The sequence below is a fragment of the Rhinatrema bivittatum genome, chromosome 5 (genome assembly GCF_901001135.1).
Source record: "Rhinatrema bivittatum chromosome 5, aRhiBiv1.1, whole genome shotgun sequence".
In the NCBI taxonomy this organism is placed as follows: Eukaryota; Metazoa; Chordata; class Amphibia; order Gymnophiona; family Rhinatrematidae; genus Rhinatrema; species Rhinatrema bivittatum.
The window spans coordinates 225,010,577-225,034,925 of NC_042619.1; the positions used below are offsets into that span (position 1 = coordinate 225,010,577).

Sequence of the window (24,349 nt, forward strand, 5' to 3'; positions counted from 1 at the left end):
ATATTAACAGATATTAGGAAAGCTAACCAAATTAGTAGTGCAGTAATAATGGGAGATTTCAATTGCCCCAATATTGACTGGGTAAGTGAAACATCAGGACATGCTAGAGAGATAAAATTCCTGGATGGAATAAATGACAGTTTTATGGAGCAATTGGTTAAGGAACAGACAAGTGAGGGAGCAATTTTAGATCTAATTCTCAATGAAGTGCAGGATTTGGTGAGAAGTAACAGTGGTAGAGCCTCTTGGCGATAGTGATCATAATATGATCAAATCTGATTTGATGATGGGAAGGGGGACAGTATGTAAATCTATGGCTCTAGCACTAAACTTTCATAAAATAGTTTAAAAAAAAAAACTGTAATGTGCAGCTACAAAGGTTAAGAATGTGCAACTGTCTTAGAAGCGCAGTCCAGATGTATTCCATGCATTAAGAAAAGTGAAAGGAAGGTCAAACGATTGTCAGCATAGCTAAAAAGTGAGATGAAAGATGCTATTTTAGCCAAAAGATCTTCATTCAAAAACTGGAAAAAGGATCCATCAGAAGAAAATAGAATAAAGCATAAGCATTGTCAAGTTAAATGTAAAACATTGATAAGACAGGCTAAGAGAGAATTTGAAAAGAAGTTGGCCATAGAGACAAAAATTCATAACAAAAACTTTTTTAAATATATCCAAAGCAGAAAGCCTGTAAGGGAGTTGGTTGAACCATAAGATGATCAAGGGGTTAATGGGGCACTTAGGGAAGATAAGTCCATCACATAAAGACTAAAATTCTTTGCTTCGGTATTTACTGAAGAGGATGTTGGGGAGCTAACCGTTCCTGAAACGGTTTTCAAGGATGAAGATTCAGATGAACTGAACCAAATTACGGTGATCCTGGAAGATGTGGTGGGCCAGACTGACAAACTGAAGAGTAGTAAATCACCTGGACCAGATGGTATATGCCCCAGGGTTTTAAAATAACTAAAAAAATGAAGTTTCAGACCTATTTCAATTAATTTGTAAACTACCATTAAAATCTTGAAGACTGGAAAGTGGCCAATTTAACCCCGATATCTAAAAAGGGCTCCAGGGGTGATCCAGGGAACTATAGACTGGTGTGCCCGACTTCAGTGCCAGGAAAAATCATGGAAACTGTTATAAAGAATAAAATTAAAATTATAAAACATTTAGATAGACATGGTTTAGTGGGACACCGCCAGTATGGATTTACCCAAGGAAAGTCTTGCCTCACAAATCTACTTTTTTTTTTGAAGGGGTGAATATACGTGGACAAAGGTGAACCAGTAGATGTGGTGTATTTGGATTTTCAGAAGGCATTTGACAAAGTCCCTCATGAGAGGCTTCTAAGAAAACTAAAGAGTCATGAGATAGGAGGTGATGTCCTTTTGTGGATTGCAAATTGGTTAAAAGACAGGAAACAGAGTAGGATTAAATGGTCTGTATTCACAATGGAAAAAGATACAGTGAAGTACCTCAGGGGTCTGTACTTAAGAACATAAGAAATTTCCGGAGGTGCCGGAGAGAGGAGATTACCGATTGAGCCTATTACCTGCTGGAGGAGAAGGTGGTGTGAGACGCGGTTCTCTGGCCCCAAACGGACCCACAGCTTCAACCTTTTCCTGCCGCTGATGTCATCAAGGGGCGACTGGCTTCTTGCTTAAAAGCCAGCCCCCTGCGGCGCGGCTTTGTTGGAACTTTCTGGCTCAGTCTTAAATCCTCAACTCCGAGCACCAGCAAAATCGTGAGTAAATGGTATAAACAATCTATTAAATATCTATCACCTCAGAACTCTAAACCTCCCTCTAGGAAAGAAAGTGTCCTTTTAGGAGTGTCCTTTTAGGAGTGTGTTTGAAGAAAGAGTTTGGATTTTTCTTTCTTTTTCCTTAAATTAATATGCCTCATACAAAAAGGATTTGCAGATACCTGCTTTCTTCTCTCCAGCGCACGATATAGAACCGGTGAGAGGGCTATTGAAGAATTAGACATAGAGCGGATGCCTATTCTTCCAGCCGAAACATCTCTGAGCCCCGGGGCTCCGAGAACCCCTCCCCCACCTCAGTCAATTTCTTCAGATACTTTAAATTTACAGATTGATTCAAAGGATGTGAGAGGAGGAGACTTGGCCAAAGAGGGAATTGGAGAACTTAGAGAAATGCTATTTCTTTACAATTGGAAAATCCTGTACAAATAACGTTGGAATCTCTTTGGTCTGCCATTAAATCATTAGAAAAGGCTATTCTAAACTTAACCAAAATAACAACTGAATCTAAACAGCGATTCATAGATATTGAAACTCATATTTCAAAATCAGAAGCAGGAAAAGAACAAATGGAGGCTAGAATGGTTAAATTGGAATGTTGCCATCAAAGACTAACTAAGACAGATTCTTTATGACAAAAGATTGGAATTTATTGAAAATTCATTAAAATACTTAAATCTCAGAATATTAAATTTTCCCAGACATACATTGATAACACCACAAGATATGTTCAAAGAATATTTGAGTCAAATATTGAATATGCCACAGCAGGCCCTCCCTGCTTTTTCTAAAATATATTATATTACAGCTAAGGATGTATTATCAAATGGTAAACCAGGAGATAACTCCTTAAATTTAACAGCTATAATTGAGGCCACCCCTGAAACCAGTATAAATACTAGAGCAACGTTGCATGTTTCTTTTGTTTTTGCCTCAGATAGGGATGCGGTTTTTCGCCTCTACATGCGAAATAGATCAAAATCTTTCCACGGAGAGAAAGTTTGGATATATCCAGACTTTTCCAGAGCAACTCAAGTAAGGAGGAAGAAATTCCTCGCAGTTAAACAAGAAGTGGAGAGTAAAGGTGGTAAAATGATTGTAAAATTCCCATGTCGATGCGAATTACTGTTTCAAAATCAGAAATACGTTTTCTTTGAAATTTCACAGCTACGATCTTTTCTAGATTCCCAAGCCCAAACATCTTTGGCTAATGGATCAGAGCAAAAGTAGAAATTCATGTGTTCTCCTACTTTTCAATTGTTTTGTTACGGTTTCCCCTCAATTGCCTTTATCCGCTTTAATTTTCCTCTTCTTTTCTTGGAGATTTCCTTTATAATACAGATCAAAAATGTGCTTTTCTGGTCTAAATTTGTAATAATGAATATATTGTATTACAATGTATCTGTATTTCATTTGAACTATTGTTTGTGTGTATAATGTTTGAAATTGCATAAATAAAAAATTTAAAAAAAAAAGAACATAAGAAATTTCCATGATGGGTCAGACCAAGGGTCCATCAAGCCCAGCATCCTGTTTCCAACAGAGGCCAAACCAGGCCACAAGAACCTGGCAAGTACCCAAATACCCATGCTACTGATGCAATCAATAGCAGTAGCAGTAGCAGTAAACTTGATTAATAGCAGTTAATGGACCTCTCCTCCAAGAACTTATCCAAACCTCTTTTGAACCCAGCTACACTAAGTGCACTAACCACATCCTCTGGCAACAAATTTCAAAGCTTAACTGTGCCTTGAGTGAAAAAGAATTTTCTCCGATTAGTCTTAAATGCGCCACTTCTAACTTCATGGAATGCCCCCTGGTCATTCTATTATCCGAAAGTGTAAATAACCGATTCACATCTATTCGTTCAAGACCTCTCAGGATCTTAAATACCTCTATCATATCTCCCCCCAGCCATCTCTTCTCCAAGCTGAACAGCCCTAACCTCTTCAGCCTTTCCTCATAGGGTGGCAGTTCCATTACCTTTATCATTTTGGTTGGCCTTCTCTGTACCTTCTGCATCACTACATCTTTTCTGAGATGTGGCGACCAGAATTGTACACAGTATTCAAGATGCGGTCTCACCATGGAGAGATACAGAGGCATTATGACATTTTCTGTTTTATTAACCATTCCCTTCCTAATAATTCCTAACATTCTGACCAGTGCTTTTTAATATATTTATAAATGATCTGGAAAGGGGTATGGCAAGTGAGGTGATCAAATTTGCAGATAACAAAATTATGCAGAGTAGTTAAATCTCAAGCGGTTTATGATAAATTTCAGGAGGACCTTGTAAGACCGGAAGACTGGGCTTCCACATGGCAGATGAAATTTAATGTGGCCAAGTGTAAGGTGATGCTTATAGGGAAAGATAACCCTTGCTGTAGTTACACAATGTTAGGTTCCACCTTAGGAGTTACCACCCAGGAAAGAGATCTAGGCGTCATAGTGGATAATACATTGAAATTGTCAGCTCAGTGTGCTGTAGTGGTCAAAAAAGCAAACAGAATACTCGGAATTATTAGGAAGGAAATGGCAAATAAAACAGGGATGTCATAATGCCTCTGTATAGCTGCATGGTGAGACCGCACCTTGAATTCTGTGTACAATTCTGGTCACCACATCTCAAAAGGAAAAAAGATACAGTTCCACTGAAGAAATTGCAGAGAAGGGTGACCAAAATGATAAGGGGCATGGAATGGCTCCCCTTCGAGGAAAGGCTAAATAAGTTAGTGCTGTTCAGTTTGGAGAAGAGACGACTAAGGGAGGAACTAATAGAGGACCAGAAGGCTCATCTGCATACTGCTCCCAGCATCCCCAGAAGACTCCAGAGGTGCAGCAAGTGATCCAGGTTTCAAACTCCACATTCCCAGCTTCCAGAGGCCCTGCACCCTTTGCAGTAAAAGAGGACCGGAAGCATGCGCCTAGTGGCACACAAATCGCAAACCTCTCAATCTTTTGAGTGAAGATCATATTAATAGTGGTTGAAAAGGATTGGTATGTATAGTTTCGGAAATGCTTGGACTTAAAGTTTGGAGAGAGGTTAAATACTGGGATATATTCTTTAGAGTTTGTGTGTTTGAGATATTAAGCAAGCCAGATAGAGTTAACTCTAGTGTGTCTTTACCTCCCTCCCACCCCTGGCTCAACCCTTGATTTTTAGGCAAGAGACACTTTCTCAGTAAAAATCTATCAGGCTCTTTTCTAAATCATACTATTGCACCAGCCTTTGAGAGCTTAATCATCCCCTTGTAGGTCACTAGCAGATTAATTAAATTTATTCACTAAAGTACTCTAATTCCTTAACCACCTAAACTTAACTAGGAACTCAACAAAATTAAAACAGCAGCAGTCCAACAGCAAGAGGGGGACTTTCCAGTCTTTTGCATCGAGTGTCACATGTATGATTTTTTTACCCACTGGTGAGATCATATTTATTTATTTATTTAACAGCTTTTAATATACCGGTGTTCGTGCGGGCACATCACGCCGGTTTACAATAAACTTGAAAAGGAGGAAAGTTACAAAAAACAGGGGGTGGGTAATGGAGCAGGAGCGAAAAAGGGGGGGGGGGGAGAGAGAGGGAGAAGGTAAAGGAGGAAGGATAGCAGCTGAGAAAGTAGAGGAACGTAACAGTATTTACAAGAGTGACTAATTGGCGTGGGTTAAACATAGTAGCTTAATTATAACGGTTAAAGAGGAAATATAGTGTATATAAAAGGATATATATATATATATATATAGTAGCTTATTTACAGCAGTTATAGCAGGTTATAAAAGATAGCTTATTTAGCATTTAACATAGGTTGTACATTTTAACTTGAGTTACAGTGGAGTATAGAGCCTGGTATAGATCATATGTGTGCACCTGGTGCAAAGAGCTCCTGGCTTTCAGAGAATTAGTCCGATCTCTGGATGCTAGAGTGGCAGATCTGGAGAAGCTGAGGCAGAGAGGTACATTGATAGTAGCCAAGTCCCAAATCCATGGTCTCCCAGTTGGCCATTTCCTTCCTTCAGAAAGGTCTCCCAGTTGGCCAGCATTACCCTGGTGTAGCAGGAAGTGATCCTGTAGCAAGGACCTGGTCTCCAGGTGAAGTGTTGTCCTCTCACACTGAGGAAAAGTCTCCCAGGGCTACTGCCCAGGAGGGAAGGGTTAGGTCAGCCATCATAGTTGGTGATTTCATTATTAGAAATGTAGATAGCTAGGTAGCTGGTGGATGTAAGGACCGCCTGGTAACTTGCCTGCCTGGTGCGAAGGTGGCAGACCTCACGTGACACTTAGATAGGATTATAGACAGTGTTGGGGAGGAGCTGGCTTTCGTGGTACATGTGGGAGGGATGACATAGGAAAATGTGGTACCATTGACATAGGAAAATGTGGGAGGGAGATTCTGGAAGCCAAATTTTAGGATTTTAGGTAGAAAGCTGAAATCCAGAACCTCCAAGGTGGCATTCTCTGAAATGTTCCCTGTTTCACATGCAGGTCCCCAGAGGCAGGCAGAGCTCCGGAGTCTCAATGTGTGGATAAGAAGATGGTGCAGGGAACAGGGATTCAGTTTTGTAAGGAAATGGACAACATTTTGGGGAAGGGGGAGGCTTTTCCGAAAGGACAGGCTCCACCTTAACCAGAATGGAACCAGGCTGCTGGCACAAACTTTCAAAAAGGAGATAGAGCAGGGGGGTCACGTGTTGTGATGATCCAGTGAGGACGTGTTTCTGGCTGGCTCCCGGTCTCTCTCCCCTAATCTTGGCTAATCTTGCTGACCACCACATCATCTCAGCGTGAAAGCACCGCTAAACTTCTGAACTCTTGAGCATCTATATTTACATGTCTAAGTCGCCATCAGTTATGCCTGAGAGACCGCAAAAAGAGAAACTGACAAGCTGAGGCCTAGCTAGACTGAAATGGCTGCCGCAACCGACTGGCCTCCACAAAATGCAATTGATGAGACCGTACTCGCCGCACTGACCCAGGCAGTAACTGTGGCCTTGTCAAGTAAATTGGATGTGATTTTGGGGCAAATTTATGAAGTTCAATCTACCCTGTGAGAGATCGGCCCCCGAACAGATCATCTTGAAGGATGAGTATCCTCGACTGAGGATGACACATTGGAGAACACTTGACAAATGGAACAGCTGAAAAGAAATTACCTTGCATGCAGAGAAACTTGATGATCTGGGGAACAGATCATGCAGAAACAATCTGCATTTTGTAGATATACCCGAAGACATAAGCGACTCCAAACTCAGTAAATGCTTGATATCATAGCTGCTGGAGGTCTTACAGTTGCCAGCTCTGGTTTCCAACTTGGCATAGACTGGCAGTTCGAAAAAACTCAAAGAAAAGACCTAGAATTGTCATTGCTCGTTTTTTTAATTTCGAGCACAGACAGCTCATTTGGGCTGCCTCACGCCAACAAGCTCAACTAATCTATGGTGATTCTTTGATCAAGATATTTCAGGATTTTTCACCTATCGTTGCAGCAAAACAGAAAGACTTTGTGCCAATCTGCTCCATTTTAGCAAAGAAACAAATGCACTTTTCTCTACAATTTCCAGCTAAGCTTCGAGTATGGCATGATAATCAAATCCATTTGTTTGACTCTTCCACTGCAGCTTTGCAATTTGTGGAAGCCCTATCAACTAACAAAGATAACAGCGGAAATAGCTAAAATTAGCTTTCGACCATTTTTTCACCGAGTGGGCATTTCTGTTAAGTACTGGAATCATTGCATAAGTCCTCTGTGGTAGCAGGGGTGAAGGAAATTTTGAAGTGATACCTACATTTAACAGCCTAGCAGACAGTGCTGTGCTTCTTGTGGTTTTCACATTTTTATTTCTTTTGAGTCACAATGTTCAGATCATGTGCATTGGGTTTAACTTAATGTACATTCAGGGTGCAGTTTCATGGCAATAATGGTCAGCAATTTGTATCCTTTTCATTACACTAGGGACGAAAGACCGGTACATGCAAGATTGACCCAGGCTCTTCTGCTGAAGAGCAGCATCTTACCAAAGATGGTATTTGGGGGAGGGGTAACTCCTAAGTCATGTTTTCTCTCTTTGTGTGGTACTCATGGCTGTAATTTTCATTCGGAGCCAGGTGCGGTTAGTTTCAGGGAGGATAATTAATGGAGTTGGGGGCTCTAAATCTTGTTTTGTTGGGATTTTCAGGTTATAACTCTCTATAGTTTAAGAATGGCCATGCCTATTTGTTTTTTGTCTTGGAACATAAATGGCATGGCATTCCCAGTTAAAAAGGCAAAAGGTGTTATCCCAAATCCAAAGATCCAAAAGGGATATAATGTTCCTCCAAAACACACACAATGTCAGACAAGGAACATGAAAAATTTTTCACAAGTATTTTACTCATCTGGTTCCACCAAAAATAAGGAAATGGCAATTTTAATTCAAACCCAGATCTCATTTCAGCATGTAAAAGTTTGGCAAGATATTAATGGTAGACTTATTATGGTTAAAAGTGCTCTGTTCAGACAAGAAGTTATATTAGCTTCTGCTTGTGCCCTGAATCAGTATGATCACTCCTTTTTCTCCAGCATTATAGAAGGTTGGGTCTCTTTGGGAGGTATTGAAGTGCTTATGGGAGGTGATTTCAACAGTGTAGCAGATCCCAAATTGGACCGGCACTCCTCCACCAAGATCTCTAGAATGGGGAAAAATAAAGGGATTCATTTCTTATGCAAATATCTTTCAGCAGTGGATACCTGGAGAGCTTTACACCTGGGAGGAGCAGGACTACACACACAATGTAAAAGCCCATCCAACGAAATCCAGGATTGACTATTTACTTTCTTCATTCAGAGTCACTTTTCTCAAAAATCTCCTCCGTAGAAATTGGACAACTGATTATTTCAGACCACTGTTCGATTATATGTAATTGTAATTATATATGTATATGTAATATTTATTTATTTATTTTTGGTTTTTATATACCGGAAGTTCCTGTATAAAATACATATCACTCCGGTTCACAGGTAACTGAAATAACTACCGCCGTATGGCGGTTTACATGGAACATATCAAACGATTGCTTTATAATAAGTAGAAAAAACAAACTAAGTTTTTTATATGTAATGTATATATATAATTACATAATATATATATATATTATATATAATATATATATTATATATTATACAGTATATATATATATATTATATATATTATATATATATTATATATATTATATATATATGTAAGTAATATATATGTATATGTAATTATATGCTAATTATGGGAGGCCCTCCAGGTGTGTCTCAGTGGCTATGCCAGAGTGGCTTGGGTTGGATCAAGATTTCCGTGAGTTTTTGATAAACAAATGGCGAGAGTATGAAGAATTTAATAAAAGGCATAGTACTAACCCCAACCTGTTTTAGGAAACTGCAAAAGTTGTAATAAGGGGGGGGAAATAATTAGTTATATTGCTTATAAGCGGAAACTTAGAGCTAAAACGATTCTTGATTTAGGGAAGGAACTGACATTCTATAAAGAACAATGGAATTCCACTCACTTGACAGTATGGAAAGAAATTTTTCTCAACACAACGCATTTTGAATGACCTGTTACACCAAAAAGGCAAAAATTCAATTTTTATGTTTCAGCATACATTATTCTTATACGGGAATAAACCTGGTCGCCTATTGGAGAATTTAAGTAAATCGCAATGCCCATCCAAATTTGTAAGCCATATCCGTAGGACAAATGGTGCAAGGTACAATGGCCACCACTACATTGTAAATAGGAGAAGTTTTCCGAGACTATTATCAATCCCTATATAGTTCAGAAATCTCAGATAAGACAAATCAGGAATCGTTTTTGCAAAATCTCAATCTGCCCAAACTGACTCAAGAACAATTAGGTGGTTTAAATAAGCCTATTATAGATCTTGAATTAGCTGGGGCGATTAAAGGTTTAAAATTGCATAAATCACGAGGCCCAGATGGCCTTAATTCTTTATTTTATAAAATTTTACAACCTTACATCACCCCTGGTTGCATTATTTAACAATATTGCAAATGAAGAGCAAATCCCAAACTCTATGGTTGAGGCAACAATTAGTGTTGCCTAAACCGGGAAAGGACCCTTCAGATCTTGTTCCATTTTGCTTTTAAATCAAGACATCAAAATTTATGCAAATATTTTAGCTAACAGGCTTAAAAGCTTATTGCCAGACCTTATATCTCAGGAACCAACAGGATTCGTGCAAGTCTGCAAAGCTCAGATTAATATTCGATGCCTACTTCTAGGGTTGGAAGCTTATTATCGCCCCTCTAATCGATTACTAATTAGCTTTGACTCAGAAAAAGCTTTTGATAAGGTAGAGTAGGATTACCTTTTTACAATTTTGGGGTGATTTGGCTTCCATGGATTTTTCTTGAAAGCTATTCATCTTTTATATCAACGACCCAAAGCTCACATTAATGTCAACAATCCTTCTTCATCCTCATTTAGTTTACAAAATGGTACAAGACAAGGGTGCCCCCTCTTGCCACTGCTTTATATTTTATCGCTGGAACCTTTAACCCGTAAATTAAAACAGGATTGTGAAACATTAAGGGTAACAAGTGGGTAACCATGAATTAAAAATGATGCTTTTTGCAGATGACACACTTAATCTTGATGAACGCCTGTCAAGTTCTCCCCAAAGTTCTAGAGCTTATGACTAGGTTTGGTAGTTTTTCTAGGATAAAATTAAATTTTCAGAAATCTGAAGCAATGGACATATTTGGCCATTTATGTTCTACTTGGCATCAGTTTCCTCTGGGCTGGGCCGCGGACACTATCAAATATTTAATTATTAAAGTCCATAGGTTTCCAGAGCAGTGGTTTTCAGTGAATCTCCCACCTCTTATACAAGAGATAAAGTGCAAATTGATTAGCTGGATGCAATTTCCATTATCCCTGTTAGGTAGGGTGGCTATTACTAAAATGATACTCATATCAAAACTTCTATACTTATTGCAAATGGTTCCCTTGATAATCTCCAGCAAAGACCTCCAAACACTTCACCGTCTGTTCACACAATTTTTTTGGCAAGGCCATAGGGTGAGACAAAAATTTGCAATAATTGTTATGCCTAAAGAAGAAGGTGGATTGGGATTCGCTGATTTGCGTAAATTTAACCTTGCTTGTCTATTATTTATTCCAAGTGATGGCTGCATCCTCTAATACCTGGTTCTATTGCTCATATGGAAAGTGCATTTGTTCAGCCATTTAGTTTACAATACCTTCTACATGCCCAACCCGAAAGCCTACCAATGTTTATTCTGAACTCATTACTACCCAGAGCAATGCCTCGGGCTTGGAAATATTTTCATTCTTACTTAAACTTAAACTGGCAAATCTCTTTGTGTTTGCCTTTGGTGGGTAATCCTAATTTTGCTCTGGGATGGGAGGGGAAATTAGACACCTTTTTATGCTCACAAGGGTTGACACTGTTGATAACTTTTATCGATTTACGAACAAAATCAATGTACTCCTTTCAACACTGTATAGAAAAATTTCAATTTTCACAAAAAGACTTCCTGTTATATTTGCAAATACGTAGTTATATCAATCATTCAGTGCAGGGGAACTGGTATTATATTGTTAATGGCCCATTCCAGCATTTATTTAGTTTAATTTCTGCTTCCAAGCTTTCGTTATCCAAGCTCTATAAGTTTCTGCACTCCACTACTCCCTATAAAGTATATACTTCAGTAGCAGCCAAATAGGGACAAGATCTTGTTTGTGCTCATTATTTCAGTAAAAAAATTTGGCAGCTGGTGATATAGGAGTGGGTAAAGCAATAAAGGGAACGAGTTTCTGGCAATCACACTGTAAGGTACTACCATAGGCTGGTGTTTTGGTCAAACAAAGCTTATGCAGCCGGTATAGCTGATTCCATTAACTGTTCACATTTGCAAGCTTCCTGTTTATGGGAATGTCCAGTAATTTACTCCTTTTGGAGCTCTGTACAAAAGTGTTTTGGTTCATTGCAGCTGCCGGTGTCTTGTTGGTCTGCTTTTTGCTGAAGAAATATCTCCTGATTGCATGTTGTTAACAAAAGGCTGCTTGGTGGCCTTGCACTTAATTCTACAACTATGGATGCAGTCCACTGGCCCTTCACTAGACCTATGGAAGTTATCCTTTCTGGATCTCCATTTGCTGGAGAACAAAACAGCCAAGTCAGAGTCTGAAGTTTCAAGCACAGAATAAGCGACTGTGGCAACCTGTTCACGGTTTAAAAAATCAACCCAACAGTTAGATGCTTGCAACATCCAAATACTTCGTCTATCATGTATGTTTTTTGAATTCCTGAGACAGCTGTTACTATGGGAATGACACAGGAGAGGGATATAGGGGTAGGGGGGTAGATATATATGATATGAAAAGAGGGGCAAATCTTTGTTCTCAGATTCCTGTTAAAGTCTGACCCTGTACTTTTGATGAGAATTGTACCGGTGCTGTTTATACTTATAATGGTCATGTTGAAGTCTAATAAATATAATTTCATTCAAGGAGATATAGCAGCTTTTAAACTAGAACAAGGGGGAAAGCAGATAGTCACTCAGCAGTGCATGGGTTCAGAGGAATGCATCTTTGAAAGATACTAATGAAACAGGAGAGTTAGGGCATCCCAACAGGTTCCAATAAAAGCAAAAGTAGTCCATGTGCCTATAAGTAAAGAATCACCTGAGCTAAAGAATTCCAAATTATCCATATCAACTGAAAAGAAGGTTGTTAACAAAAAATACACTTTGAAATGTCTGTATGCCAATGCCAGAAATCTAAGAAGTAAGATGGGAGAGTTAGAGTGTATAGCAGCAAATGAGTGACATAATTGGCATCTCAGAGACCTGGTGGAAGGAGGAAAACCAATGGGACAGTGCTATATTATGATACAAATTATACCACAATGAAAGGGAGGATCAACTTGGTGGGGGTGTGGCACTTTATGTCTGAGAGGGTATAGAGTCCAACAGGATAAAGATCATACAAGAGAGTAAATGTTGAGTAGAATCTACATGGGTAGAAATCTCATGTGTGTTGCGGGTAAGAGTATAATAATAGTATATGCCACTTGGCCAAATTGATCAGACAGATGATGAAATGCTAAGAGAGATTAGGGAAGCTCACCAAAATGGCAGTGCAGTAATAATGGGAGATTTCAATTACTCCAGTATTGACTGGGTAAACGTAACATCAGGACATGCTAGAGACACAAAATTCCTGGATGGAATAAACAACTGCTTCATGGAGCAATTGGTTCGGGAACCAAACAAGAGAGTGAGCTATTTTGGATCTAATTCTTAGTGGAATGCAGGATTTGGTGAGAGAGGTTACAGTGGTGGGGCCACTTGGCAACAGTGATCATAACATGATCAAATTTGAACTGACTGGAAGGGGGGGACGGGACAATATATAAATCTATAGTTCTAAAACTACATTTTCAAAATGGAAACTTTGATAAAATGAAGAAAATAATTAGAAAAAAACTGAAAGGTGCAGCTGCAAAGCTTAAAAGTGTACAACAGGCTAGAACATTGTTTAAAAATACAATCCTAGAGGCGCAGTCCATATGTATTCCACACATTAAGAAAGGTGGGAGGAAGGCAAAACGATTACCAGCATGGTGAAAAGGTGAGGTGAAAGAGGCTATTTTAGCCAAAAAACCATCCTTCAAAAATTGGAAGGATCCATCTAAAGAAAATATGAAAAAGCATAACCATTGTCAAGTTAAGTGTAAAACGTTAATAAGACAGGCTAAGAGAATTTGAAATTAAGTTGGCCTTAGAGGCAAAAACTCATAATAAAAACTTTTTAAAATATATCCAAAGCAAGAAACATGTGAGGGAGTCAGTTGGACCGTTAGATGGCCCAGGGGTTAAAGGGGCACTTAGAGAAGATAAAGCCATTGCAGAAAGACTAAATGAATTCTTTGCTTCTGTGTTTACTAATGAGAATGTTGGGGAGATACCAGTTCCAGAGATTGTTTTCAAGGGTGATGATTCAGATGAATCGAACCAAATCATTGTGAACCTGGGAGATGTAGTAGGCCAGACTGACAAGCTAAAGAGCAGCAAATCACCTGGACCAGATGGTATGCACCCCAGGGTTCTGAAGGAACTCAAAAATTAAATTTTTGATCTATTAGTTAAAATTTGTAACCTATTATTAAAATCATCCATTGTACCTGAACACTGGAGGGTGGCCAATGTTACCCCAATATTTAAAAAGGGTTCCAGGGGCAATCCAAGAAATTATAGATCAGCAAGCCTGACTTCAGTGCAGGGAAAAATAGTGGAAAATATCTTAAGATCAAAATCACAGAGTATATAGAAAGACATGGTTTAATGGAACACAGTCAGCATGGATTTACCCAAGGCAAGTCTTGCCTCACAAATCTGCTTCACTTTTTTGAAGGGATTAATAAACATGTGGATAAAGGTGAGCCAGTAGTTGTAGCATATTTGGATTTTCAGAAGGCATTTGACAAAGTCCCTCATGAGAGGCTTCTAAGGAAACTAAAAAGTCATGGGATAGGAGGCGATGTCCTTTCGTAGATTACAAATTGGTTGAAAGACAGGAAACAATTTAGGATTAAATGGTCAACTTTCTCAGTGGAAAAGGGTAAACAGTGGAGTGCCTCAGGGATTTGTACTTGGAACAGTGCTTTTCAATAAATGTATAAATGATCTGGAAAGGAATAAGATGAGTAAGGTAAGCAAATTTGCAGATGATACAAAATTATTCAGAGTAGGTAAAACTCAAGCATATTGTGATAAATTGCAGGAGGACCTTGTGAAACTGGAAGATTGGGCATCCAAATGGCAGATGAAATTTAATGTGAAAAAGTGCAAGGTGATGCATATAGGGAAAAATAAACCTTGCTGTAGTTACACGATGTTAGGTTCCATATTAGGAGCTACCACCCAGAAAAAAGTTCTAGGCGTCATAGTGGATAATACATTGAAATCATCAGCTCAGTGTGCTGCAGCAGTCAAAAAAGCAATCAATGTTAGGAATTATTAGGACGGGAATGGTGAATAAAACAGAAGATATCATAATGCCTCTGTATCGCTCCATGGTGAGACCATACCTTGAATACTGTGTACAATTCTGGTCGCTGCATCTAAAAAAAAGATATAGTTACAATGGAGAAGGTACAGAGAAGGGCAACCAAAATGATAAAGGGGATGGAACAGCTCCCCTAAGAGGAAAGGCTAGAGAGATTAGGGCTGTTCAGCTTGTAGAAGAGACAGCTGAGAGGGAATATGATAGAGGTCTTTAAAATCATGAGAGATCTAGAACGGGTAAATGTGAATTGGTTATTTACTCCTTCAGAATAGAAGGTCTAGAGGGCACTCTATGAAGTTAAAACTAATCTGAGAAAATTCTCTCTCACTCAATGCACAATTAAGCTCTTGAATTTGTTGCCACAGGATGTGATTAGTGCAGTTAGTGTAGCGGGGTTAAAAAAAGGATTGAATAAGTTCTTGGAGGAGAAGTCCATTAACTGCTATTAATTAAGCTGACTTGGGGATTAGCCATTGCCATTACTGGCATCAATAGCATGGTATCTACTTAGTGTTTGGTTACTTGCCAGTTACTTGTAGCCTGGAATTTCCACTGTTGGAAGCAGGATGCTGGGCTTGATGGACCCTTGGTCTGATCCAGTATGGCAATTTCTTATGTTCTTAAAATCATGAAAGGACTTGAATAGGTTAATATAAATCAGTGTTTACTCTCTCAGATAAAAGAAGGATAGGGGGCACTCCATGAAGTTAGTAGTTCTTTTAAAACAAATCGAAGACTATTCTTTTTCACGCTGTGCAGACTTAAGCTCTGGAATTCACTGCCAGAGAATGTGGTTATGGCAGTTAGTATAACTGGGTTTAAAAAAAGGTTTGGATAAGTTCCTAGAGGAAAAAAATCCATAAACAGCTATTAATTAATTAATAAGAAATAATAGCTTGAGATCTATTTAATATTTGGGTACTTGTGACTTGGATTGGCCACTGTTGGAAACAGGATGCTGGGCTTGATGGACCCTTGGTCTGACCCAGTATGGCATGTTCTTACATTATGTATCAGTTCCTTCTGTACCAGGTTGATGCTTGCCGACCATGAGACCTTCCTCTTTCAAGGCAGGGCCAGGGCTGCAAGACTGGAGTTGGAATTTGGTTACTATGTCCCTGAAGGTCTCATCTATAACCTCTCTGTCTGCCTCAGCTACTCTAGTTCTGCTACTCTAGCCTCCAGAGATCGGACTCGTTCTCTGAGAGCCAGGAGCTCTCATCACTGGGGTGCACACATACAACCTCTTATTGGCAGGTTAAAAAAAAAAATCATACATGTGACATTTGATGCAGAAGACTGGAAGGTCCCCCTGCTGGACTGCTGCCTTCATCTTAATTTTTTTGATTTCTTAGTTGAGTTTAGGTTGCTATGGGAGAAGGCATGTGTAAAGTAGAGTCCTTTAAATGTATTGGTATATTTACTATTAATCTGGTAGTATCTTGCAATGGATAATTAAACTCTTGATAAGGCCAGAGGAAAGCCTGTGTTTTAGATAAAAGGCCGACTGATTTTTAATGCAAAAGTGTCTCCTACCTATAATTCAAAGGATGAGCTAGGGATGGGTGAGAGGGAGAGAAAGACAAGCACACACAAACTTTCTTTTTCCTATCTTTTGACTGGCTTTTTATAACACACACAATCTCTAAGCTTTTACCTACCTTTTGGCTTTTATTTATTGATTGATTGATTTCTTAACAATCACACACATTCACACACACTAAAGAATATACCTTAATAATTTACTTCTCCCCAAAACTTAAGTTCTAAAATTTCCCAAACCAATACTTATCAGTCCTCTTCAGCGACCAGCAAGATTATCCTCTCCTCTCAGTGCTCCTCCTGGATTGTACTTGTATATAGAGGAAGCTGGTCCATTGTGATGGGTTTGTGTGTCTGTCCCCTAGCTCCTTTTGTTTTAAAATAAGGAAGAGAAACTGGTGGGGCTTTCAATGTTCTCTAGCTCTTCTTTTGGTCATGAGTCTTTTATATGTACAAACTGCTTGCTCCACAGAGGGTGGTCTGCCACACTATTTGTGTTAATGTAGATGTGCCTTGGGCTTGAAAAGGTTGGGAAAGACTGCACTGTACATTAGCCAGTTCATGATATCTAAACATAAGCAGGAGGCAGACTCATTTGACAGGAAGCCCACAGCTCTCTTGCTTAACTAGACCTAAGCTCCAGGACAGACTAAAAAAAATGGCTCACACTGCATGGTACATGGAAAAGGAGGAGATCCCACATGGGGAGCCCCACATAAACGAAGAAGGTGCAAAACATGTATGCCAATAACATTCCCCACTGCTTTACAAAATCTCATGCTCAAGGAGAGAAATAAAATGCCGGGAAACCACCACACAGCTGAGAGGTGAAAGGGACACCTGCAGAACTGGAACCAGCAGCAAGAACGAACAAAAAAAAAAAAAAAAAAATCACAGCATCATTACTCCAAAATCCTGAGGGGATTCTATGACTAGAAAAAGCAGGAGCACAGTAAGTAGTAGTGTGAAGATCAGTTAATTTCATATGAAAGGAGCAATATTTGCAGCATAGCTAGTCTACAGTTTCCTCTCATGTTCTAAAGATCAGAGGAGAGAAATATTTATTAAAAAAAAAAAAAAGAACACCACTAACACAGGGCAGATGGCTATACCGAGGAGTGATTACAGTTTGACAGGCTTCACTCAGCAGAGGGACGAACTATCGGCAGTGGGCAATGATGGAGATGTGGTGAGATGCTTAATGTTCTCCCCCTTTCATCACATCGACAGATCTCATTCAAAACCACTGGCTCTTCAGGCAAGCGTTCCAATCTCCAGAATGTAACTAAGCGCCTTATCCTGATTGAACTAGGGAATATTTTGTATTACAGTTAATAATATGCAATTTTATGCAAAATTAAATTTCAATTTAATTTTACGTTTAATTCAAGTTTAACATGCTAATTGGCTTAATTTTAATTTAATTTATGAAAATATTTAAGGATTTATTGTTATTGTTCAATGTTCTTTGTAAAAAATGTTCATGTTATGAATGTATTATATGTTATTGTTCAATGTTCTTTGTAAAAAAAACCCCGGTCTGACCTCCCAGACCAGGGCAATCTTTTCGTTTCATGTAAACCGGACTGATTTGTATTGTATACAGGAATTCCGGTATATAAAAATTAAAAATAAATAAATAAAACCAATGGAAACTGCGCAGAAGCAGCACATGATAAAGCGGTCAACATGTAGACAAACTGCAAATTAGAGGGGGCTTGGAAAGAAATTTATCTGACACGGTTTAAGAAACTAGATTAGATAGTGTTATCTTTTTCTATTGCTATGGGGGGGGGCGGGGGTGTCTTTCTGGCACAAGGGTAATTGATGATCAATGGTTCCTAGTGATTCTCCTCACAAAAAAAACGGCACATCAGTCACAGCAGGAAACGCGAGAGACATTAATACCGAAAAGAAGCATGCTGAGAGGAATCGTCTGCTGTCTTATTCCTTTATTAAGGGTTTCACCTCGCAAGATCATTCAGGAGCTTGCTGATGCCGGCCTGGGCTGGGAGTGCTGTGGAGGTGGCGCTCAAGAACCCCGGGGGGGGGGGGGGGGGGGGGAGAGGGCAGGGAGGAGGGGGATGGAATTCCCAGTCATTATGCAACGGCAACACCTACTGGTCGGATGTAAGGCCCATGACTGTGGAAAGCCTGGTATAAGGCCCCCGGAGCCAGGATAGTCTGTGCAATGACCAGACTGGGTATTTTGGGGTGTGGGGTGGGGGAAGGGGATGGCACACTGAGTATAAAACAGGGGGGAAAAAATCCCTGGATAGTTGTGAATGAAAAAGCTCGTGGCATCAAATCCCAGCTCCGGTTCCGACTGAGCTGGAAATACAAGAGGAGGAATAGGAAGCTAACAGGCCACAAAAAAAAAAACAACTAAATTAGTGAGGTCAGTTTTGAAGCTTCCCATGTAATAAGTATCTGCTTCCAAAAAAAAAAAAAAAAAAATTTTTTTTTAAACCAAATTCTGGCTACACAACCTCCTGGGAAATCTTCCAGTTCCGACTGTTGATGGGAGGAAAGGGAAACCATGAAAACGGCGATACTAAGAATTGGCAGGAAACGCAGCACGAGCTGGAGGTTTTAGCATGGAACACTTATTCTCGCTCCGGAGCAGCAGAGATTTTCCGGAAGGTCACTGCCAAGAGTATACTCATCAATTAAGGAAGGCCTTAGCTCCATGTTTGCAAAACTTTTCAGGCAATCAGCAGCAGAGATGGACTCACGGGGCTGTAATATAACTGACACGTAAAATTAATAGCAAAATTACAAACGTTTAAAAATGACCGATAGGAAACTATAGTCTGGGAGAAGAGGCTGCCCTAAATGGTATTCTAGCTTTTTATAAGCTTTGAAAAGATTTTTCTTTTTATGTACACTACTCAGTAACTGTCGGTTTAACAGTTCCCTTCTCCCCAGCATTAATGCTGCCCTCTGTTTGTGCTGTTTTGACATCTGGTGCTAACAGTTACTGTGCAGCCTGCCTTCAGATGGAATAAATTACAATTTCTATTCAGATAAATTGTAGCCTTCAGTGTTTGGCCCAATGGAAAGGAGAAGAGAGGGAGCGAATGCAAAAAGGTCATATAAGAGGTCGGCAGATCAGTTAAGGTGCAGGCAGCCGAAATCAGGAGACCACTAGGAGGGAAAAACTCGAAGGAGGAAATTTTCAGAGGGGACCTGGGCTAGCCTGCAGCAGCAAACATCAACGAAGAGGCCGGTGCTGCCTTATCCACCAGCAAATTAATTGAAGCATACTGAGGCTTTAAAGGACTAAAGAGAGAGTTGGGTCGAATTCACTGGCAATGAACTGATGGGAGGGAATCCATGCACTGCAGTGCTGTGATAGGAAACCTGACCAGGGAGAACATAGGCATGCACAGATAAGATGTCATGCAATGTTATTCCGTGCAGCACACTAACGCTTCAGTTCTGTTATCGAAAGGCAAGGTCCACCAGATGTATGACAAAGGCTCTTTAACTCCTTCTATATTACCACCATACTTTTTTTTTTAATTTTGGGTTCAGCAGTCTCCTCTTGCTCCTTCGGGCTTTCAGTTCAACCGGAACAAGCCCCTGCTGGCCCACAGTACCACGATCCCTCATCTGCAACTGCACAGGGATTTTTCCACTGGTTTCTCTCTCTCTCCCCTCCCAACTCACTCAGCCCAGTCGCCACAGTGAAAAACTGCAGTGTCTCCCAAATCTGGCCACTTGGTGTCAGCATTGTGCAACGTCTGGGACTCCCTGCTTCCAGGAGCTGAGAAGCTAGCACCCCCCAGCCCACCCAGAGGAGGGAATTAAAGCCACGAGCTCCACAAAACAGTATGTGATATTTGCCACTAAGCCAATCTGACAGGGAGCCCATTTTCTGCCCCTAGAAAAGATAGCCCTGCCCCTCACAAACGTGCATGCAGAGGCTTCCACTGCTCCGAGCGCCCTCAGTCTGACAGGGGCCTCCCTAGACTTTGCCTTCATGTGATGTCAAGTGTGCTAAGGAAGAGTACAACTCCCCGATGGGAGGGAATAAAATCCCTCCACCCATGTGACGCAGGAGGCTTTAGTGGAGACTGCATTCCTTCACAGAGTGGCATCACAGGGTCTGTTGCTCCACAAAAAAAAAAGATTCAGAGAGGTTGAGGAGAAAGATTCTAGGCAGGCAATTCCCTGGAAGTCAGGAAGACAAGTGTCCAAGGAGGTGCCAGAGGAGAGGCATCCAGCTTGGGAGAGTTCGCCAGGGACTGATTCAACTACAATCAGCCCAAGACACCAGAGAAAGAGAAGGAATCCTTGAGGGAAATATACCATTTACTCAACAGTTACTGGGAGGGCCCAGTGTGGAAGGGTGACCTGTTTTGGATAAAGGTGTAAGAAGCTGGAGAGAGAGAGAGAGAGAGAGACTGAATTCTGGACTTTGGGTTGCACTGGTGGACTGTCTATTAGTGAAATGTTTTTGGAATTTGTTCCTGACCTCAGTTTTAGGTCAGACGTTTTAGTTCTGAACAGCCATACAAGTGTGAAGAGTTTTTGTTTGTTTTTTTGAGAGCTTGCAGTTGGTGTGCAGAAGGGGGCCCCAGGGAGGTAAAAACCCTAAGGGCCTTGAAAAGCTTGACTTTTCCCCTCTGGGTGGAAACCTGAGGTGGTCATGGGACCTCGCAACGCCTCCCCCCCCCAAAAAAAAAAAAAATTTACCTGGAACTACAATTTCATATTTTGTTTTACCCCATTTTGTTTCCATTCTTTTATTTTCTTTGTGTGCTTGCTCATGCAAGGGCGAGTTTGTTAATTTTTTACAATCAATGTGACATACTCCACACACTTAAGCCCATTGGCTGAAAAACATCCGTGGTGCATCTCTGTAAAACAGTTTGTTTCACGATCTGCCCCAACTCCTCTTTCTCCAGCTTTCTTCCTGGTCACATAACTCGTCTGATTATAGTTAACACTATGCAGTTAGTTTAAATTAAAAAAAAAAAAAAAAAGGGCAATGCACTAGCGACATGCTGTATCATTTGATTTTCCAGCTCTCACAGGCTCCCCTGCCTTCATCCACTGCTAACATACTTTGCCCACATACTATGATTCCCAGTAGTCGCCAGTGACTACCAAAAGCTTTCAGAAGCCTGTTATTTTTAAAGCCATTTCCATGAGTAAGAAGCAATTTTAGGTGTGCAAATTGGATGTCTGAACATCCCTTCCTTCAATAAGGAAAAAAATTAAGTGTGATGGCCTAAAATAAATGCACGCACACACACACTTCTAGCCACATTTACAGGAGGTGTTCTGGGAGGGGGGGGGAGGAGAATGTGTTTTGGACGAGATCGGAAAGACACGTCGTACAAACCGCATTCTCAAGTCTAAGCGAATATAACAACTTTAGCATTTTATGAGAACTGTAATTTTTGTAAGCCGCTGTCAGCTCCCATACGGAACATGCGGGATGAAATAATTTTTTAAGCAAATAACTAATGCAATCGGAGTTCCGTGCAGCATCGTTCATGCAAAAAGAAGGGCTGAATGCAGTTTGAAAGCGGGTTAGTATATATGGAGGTCGTCCATGGTGCAGGACTAACACCAGGTAGAGGGTAGGCGGTAAACTAACAGGCTAAGGACGCGGCAAAATAGCGGGTTACAAAGGAGATAATCGGAGCGCGCGTCACAGTATCGGAGGGAATAGCTAATTCCTTCATTAAATAGCTAATTCGTTCATTTACATATGATATACATGCTGGGTGCGGAAAGGGTTATGCGTCGGTTTCAAGAAGCGCTAAGGACGCGTGAAACTGGAGACCGTATCGCAGGATCGCTTTACGCGTCCCAATTGTGCAACCACAGCGAGATGCAGACTGGGAATCTCCAACCGCACTTTACAGTATAGACCTGATACTTTGCCCACATACTAGGATTCCCAGTAGTGGCCAGTGACAACCAAAAGCTTTCAGAAGCTTGTTATTTTTAAAGCCATTTCCATGAGTAAGAAGCAATTTTAGGTGTGCAAATTGGATGTCTGAACTTCCCTTCCTTCAATAAGGAAAAAAATTAAGTGTGATGGCCTAAAATAAATGCATGCACGCACACACTTCTAGCCACATTTACAAGAGGTGTTCTGGGAGGGGGGGGGGGAATGTGTTTTGGACGAGATCGGAAAGACACGTCGTACAAACCGCATTCTCTAATCTAAGCGCGTTATTTTTCCCATAGAAAAACCTCATACGTGCAAAAAAAAAAAAAAAGGCAGGTGCAAAATGTCCACAGGGGCCAAGTGTCAGCAGCAGCTTTCACAGTGAACGTGTGCACATGCGCACTCACTCTCTCTCTCTCTCTCTCTCTGAAAACCCATGTAGCTAGCAGTGGGTGAAAAGTAGCCACGGACTCTGTCCCAAAGCAGACAATCTCCCTCGGGGGATACAGTCAAATTCAGAAAGTGAAAAAAAAAAAAAAAGGTGATGTTAAAGGTCTGGGCTGCTTTAACTGTCCACTGAATTATGTTATCTGAGGGGGGCCCAATGGTTTTACCTGCAGTTGTGCACACATTTTGTGCATGTGCAATGTTACTCCTGATGCAGCAAGGAGCTCTGAGCCCAAAAAAAAATAAAAAAGTGCATGTATATAACTATGCACTGCTTAGCGCCATCACACAGAAATCCCATGCAAATAAAGGTATTAGCTATTATCAGCTCCTCCTCCCTCACCCAACTCCAATGCAGAGCAGTGTGCTGGCTTAACTCACATTTTCTTTGTGCTAGAAATTTTACTGCAGGTGGGAGGTAGAGTAAATTTTCCAGCACTAATGTCAGTCTCTTCCTAACATATTCAAGCACAAGGCACAGCTACATTAACAAAAATGTTGTGTGGCACACCAGCCTCCATAGGGAAGACAATGTGGACATGGAGGTGTCATATGGTAAAAAAAAAAAAAAAAAAGAGAGACAGGGAAGCACTGAAAGTCCCAGTCTCTCTTCCAAATTTCAAACACAGAAAAAGGAGGCAGACACACACATGAAACCGTCACAATGGACTAGCGCCTTCTCTATACAAGAGCAGGAGAAGAGAAAAGTAGATGTGGTGTGGGCAGCCAATTCGGTTACCTCGGCTGCTACATGTGGCTGTCAGAGCAACTCCGCCGCTGCTGTTCCCAACACTCAGAACGAGTTCACATCTGGTGCTCAGTGCATGCACTCCTCATCTCACTCAGCCTGAAGATAAGTCAGGCTGAAAAGACACAAAAGGAAGCAGCTCAGGAAGGGGAAGATGAAGATGCGCTATATGCACGGCATATGTGCTGAACAAAAGCAGGGCCCAGCTCTCCGTACCCTGCATACTGCCCCCATTAGTTACAATACATCGTGGCTCATGCTGTAAATTGGAAGAAGAGGAACACCTGATGACGTATGCAACTCAGAAAGGTGTCGCTTGTTGCTATGAGGTGCTGAAAGCAGAGCTGGAGCACCAGGAACAGGTGAGTTTATAGCTCACTCCTGGCAGTGATTAATAGGTATTGGAGGGGGGGGGGGGCATCATTTTATTTCTAGTTTCTGAATCAGGAAACAGGTTGGGGAGGGGGGAGGCACCGACCTGCAGACCCAGGGATATGATACGAAACTAAGATCCAGCTGTATAAGTGGCTCAATATTCAAAGCCTTGCCACTTAGACGGATAAAAGGCTTAGGACATTGGACCTCATGGCATCCTGGCCTACAGCCACCCTGATTAACATTTTCAGCAAACGCCGCTCCTAAACTCGTTCCTCGGTTAACTATTAGGTCCAGACAAAAGCATTATGCTGCCCTGACAAGAACAAGGCAGCAAATCTCAGCCTGTCATCAGCATTTCTGCTAAAAAGCATAATTAGCAGCATAAGTAAATAAGCAGGCTGAGCAAAAGCTGAAACGGTTCATAGTATAATGAAGGTTTTTCAGAAAACCTTGAACAGCAGATCTGCGCAAGAAA

The 24,349-nt window shown here is 40.7% G+C and overlaps 1 protein-coding gene across 5 annotated transcripts in view; it reads right to left on the reverse strand.

The window, feature by feature from the left end:
- SH3KBP1 (SH3 domain containing kinase binding protein 1) overlaps nucleotides 1-24,349 on the reverse strand; it is a 471,173-nt gene that overhangs the window by 409,740 nt on the left and 37,084 nt on the right. Inside the window, exon 1 of one of the 5 annotated variants that reach the window (XM_029603367.1) lies at nucleotides 23,488-23,506. The exons of the other annotated variants lie outside the window; for them this stretch is intronic. The gene's annotated coding sequence lies outside the window, so the exon portion shown is untranslated. Of the gene's footprint in view, nucleotides 1-23,487; nucleotides 23,507-24,349 lie in introns of those variants that run through there. 5 annotated transcript variants of the gene reach the window in all.